Source organism: Cherax quadricarinatus, chromosome 22 (genome assembly GCF_038502225.1).
Source record: "Cherax quadricarinatus isolate ZL_2023a chromosome 22, ASM3850222v1, whole genome shotgun sequence".
Lineage (NCBI taxonomy): Eukaryota > Metazoa > Arthropoda > Malacostraca > Decapoda > Parastacidae > Cherax > Cherax quadricarinatus.
Window position 1 is genome coordinate 26749327 of NC_091313.1, and position 4637 is coordinate 26753963.

Genomic DNA, 4637 nt, shown 5'->3' on the forward strand with positions numbered 1-4637 from the left:
CGGATTGAGTAATTCTTTCCTTAAAAAAATTACACACATTGCTACATTTCTTAAACTGTAAGTTCAACAAAAATTGCCACAAAAATATATCTTCTCATTCAAGCATATAGGAAAGTTATTACATTCATGAGGAAGGTTGAGGGTGACACAGGGTACGTATCAGTGAACCTGCAGGGGTCATGCAGCACTTGGGGAAATGGGAGGCATTTGGCTTTGGTCCAAATTAGGGAAAGTTAGGTTCAATTCCTTGGATCAAGAACTCACTGGCATCAAGGAGCCTTTGAGGGAATAAGGATTTTTATTTCTTTGCATAGTTTACAATGTGTAATTACAGTTTTGATTTGGTAAGTACAAAGATAGCCACTATCATGCATGGGGAACCACTAAACCCATCTGGACCATAAAGCACCTAGGAAGTTTAGTTTAACATCTTTATCATGCACTCTATACCCATCCTGTGGGTGGTAGTCAAAAAATTACATAATGGGTCCAGGGACTGAGCTGCAAGGTTTTGATAGCTGAACAAGTTACAATGGTAATGAACTATTTTTTTTTTTTTTTTTTTTAACAAGTCGTTTATATCCAGTCGCAATCATAATGAGTTATTTATGCAGACTTCAATTAGAACACACATACACAGTGGTAATGCTTTATTGACAGTGAGCAAAAGATGGTATTTTTCTAGAATGGATTGTAATATACCACTGGATAAAAAAAACTTTGACATTTCTTGAACATTTCTGAGTGAGTTGTCTCTGAATTTTTAAATTTTATTGCATTCCAGCACATAGTGACACAAGGTGTGACAATTATCCATCAGGCAAGGTTGACATTTCATTTGGCCTACATCTGGTGGTGCTGTATAGCCCTTGTGGCTTAGCACTTCTTTTTTATTATAATAATAATAATACATCTGGTGGTGGTGATTTAATCTTCCAAGGATACTTCTATCCCTTCAATTGAACCTGAATGCCTCTCATATCTCCAGGTGCTGTATGACTCATATGGGTTCACTGCTCCCCTTGATGCAGAGCAGAGGGCTCTTGATTCAAGGAATTGAATCTGTCCTCCCCTTGGATCAAACCTGAATGCCTCTCTTTCCCCAGGTTCTATATGACCACTATGAATTTAGCACTTCCACTCAATTAAATAAAGAATTCCAGGAGACACTCACATTACAGTTGTTTCTGCACAAGGGTCATTAAGGTCATACATAACCTATTCACTACCAGTGAAGAATAATCACCAAAAAGGGATTAAAGTAACCTCTCAATATAATACATTGAGAGAGACCTCTTGGCATATATGCAATCCCTAATGGGCCAAGGTAGATAGCTGTTGCTGGGTTTGGGGAGATGGTTGTGGTTGTTGAACTGATATACTCACTTGAGTGGCTGCAGGGAGTTGAGTCCTAACTTCTGGCTCTGCTTCTCAATTTGCCACTTGCCAGATTTATCTAGCCTCATGGATGGATGCAGTCATTTGATGTCAATGCAGAATTGTTAACAGGTGTTTGTTGTACAGCAATACCTTACATAGCATGGTTAATACATGTCAAAAAAAATAGTGTACTATGCAATGCCATACTGGTCAAGGCATTACGTACTGTAGTGTTTTAATGCAGCGTATTCCAACAATATAATTAAATGCATCAGATTGCAAAAATATTTAGACTTGCTTAGTACAAATCAATGCACACTTTTGCAAATAAATTACAAAAGAGAAAAACAAAAAAATAGTACTAAAGATTTTTATTAGTTGTAAATAAACAATGTACCATACATATGGTAAAGAAAAAGATAATTTTTATTTTGAAAAATAGTTGCACAATGTAATCTGCACAGTTTTATCTTCTTTATCGAGATACATATCTTTATAGCATCGAATATCATTTTGTAATGCCTCGTTATATGTTTGGATTCTTGTTTATAATGAAGTCATAAGCATCTTCTACTTTTTGCAATTAACCCTTTCAGGGTCGGCAGGTCCTCTCCTAAACTTGTTCTCAGGGTCGGAAATTTTTTGAAAAAAAAAAAAAAAAAAAAATTATTTTTTCTTATGAAATGATAAGAGAATCTTTTCCCGATCAAATGACACCAAAAGTATGAAATTTGATGGAAAACTTACAGAATTATGCTCTCGTGAAGTTAGCATTCTTGACGATGTTTACGCATCGGCGATTTTGCCCACTTTGAGCCTTATTTTCAGCCCATTCCAATGTACCAGTTGACAAAAATTATAACTATTTCACTAGAACTCCATTTTTTCTATCGAATGAGTACAAGAAACCATCCATTTACCGATTTCAACTATCCAATAATGTGGTCAGAAATTGGCAATTTTGCCAATTACACACAAATTTCAAAAGATGTCAATTTCCAAACAGGGTCCAGAATAAACAAGACAGACATTCCTGGCACTAAAATAACATTTCCTCTATTCATTAGTCATGTCCCCAGGCCTGTTTCATTTCTTTTGCTTAACTCTTTGAAATTTTTATTCTCACAAAAAATAGAAGATTTACTGTTATGCAGACTACTGCATTAGTGTAGAAATGGTATAAATAATATCAGCGCACTTGTGAAAGAATATTAGACTCACCAGTTGACGTGTATGGGACACATGGCATGATTTGTTTACTTTCGAACTTTGGCAAAAATCAAACATTTCTGCTACTCTGAGCTCAATTTCAAGGCACTTTTCATTGTGAAACCAATCAAAATCATCTCAATTTCCATAATATGTCTTTCATTCTATAAAATGAGACCAGGAAAACTAAAATACAACCATAAATAGCATACGAAAATGCACTGCAAAGTCGCTGTTTTAAACCAAAAACACGGTCGGAGTTTTTTTTCTTATTATGCAGTGTGTGCTGCAGGATTTTTTTTATACTGCTCACACTGACCACATAGACCCATTCTTTCATATGTAGGCCTACCAGCTTTCTCTCTCTAGATTTGAAGGCACTAAAATTTATGCGTACTAGTATGCCACTAACCCTGGAGTGCAAGCCGTACTAATACGGCACCAACCCTGAAAGGGTTAACATTGATAGTTCAGATAGGAAAGAGAAGGTGATGAGGATAACCAAAAAATTAGGTGACAAAAGATTGGATATCAGATTGGAAGGAGAGAGTATGGAGGGTGAATGTATTCAGATATTTAGGAGTGGATGTGTCAGCAGATGGGTCTATGAAAGATGAGGTGAATCATGGAATTGATGAGGGAAAAGAGGTGAGTGGTGCACTTAGGAGTCTGTGGAGAGAGGAAGCAGAGAGAAGAATGTATGAGAGTACATATAGTTATACCAACGCTCTTATATAAGTGTGAAACATGGGTGGTGAATGTTGCAACAAGGAGAAGGCTGGAGGCAGTGGAGACATCATGTCTGAGGGCAATGTGTGGTGCGAATATAATGCAGAGAATTTGTAGTCTGGAAATTAGGAGAAGGTGCAGGATTACCAAAACTATAATCCAAAGGGCTGAGGAGGGGTTGTTAAGGTGGTTTGGACATGTAGAGAGGATGGAACAAAATAGAATGACTTCAAGTGTATAAATCTGTAGTGGAGGGAAGGTGGCATAGGGACTGGCCTAGTAAAGGTTGGAGGGAGGGGGTAGAGGTTTTGTGTGCGAGGGGGCCTTGATTTTCAGCAAGCATGCATGAACGTGTTAGATAGAAGCAAATGGAGACAAATGGTTTTTAGGACTTGATGTGCCGTTGGAGTGTGAGCATTTATAGAGTCAGGAAAACTGGCAGGCTGGACTCGATTCCTGGTGATGGGAAGTAGTGTCTGCACTCTGAAGGAGGGGTGTTAATGTTGCAGTTTTATAACTGTAGTGTAAGCACACCTCTGGCAAGACTGTGATGGAGTGAATGATGGTGATTTTTTTTCCTTTTTGGGTCACCCTGCCTTGGTGGGAGAAGGCCAATGTGTTAATAAAAAAAAAATAGCTCATCCAATGTGAATTCTTTCGTGGATGCAGCATTTTCTTGATTTTCCCGTTTCTTCATATAAATATTGTTGATCCATTTCCACAAATGTTGCATCACCAAGGTTATTGGAATGAGTCAATGCACTGATGCACATTTGCATAATCCAAAGAAGTAGGATAACCTGGAGCACTGTTCAATAACAAAATTTAAAAAATCCATGTCATTATCTTTGCAATAATAGTCACCTACAGGGCAAAAAAAAAAATTGCAAACCAATCTTCAAGCAATTGTCTCATTACCCAGGCTTTCTTATTTTACTACCATATAACAGGAAGAGCATTACTGAATAGGATTTAAGAGCCCTTGGATTTTCCATATTGTACACCAGCATAGGTTTTAATTTAAAGTCATCAGATGCAGTCTCACCTAATAAAAGCATTAAATGGTCTTTGGAGACTATATCCTGGTTAAGATGATTCTTTTTTTGCCAAATAAATGCTTGGTAGCATCTTCTAAAACAAACCCACTTCATCAGCATTAAAAATTTGCTCGTCTTTGTAGGCATTTTCTTCAATCAGTTTTTTTAGATCATTGGGAAATCTTGCAGTTGCATCATTGTCTGCACTAACAATTTGACCAGTAATTCAAACATCATGGAGTCCCATACACTTTTTAAAGTTGTAAAACCAGCCACAACTTG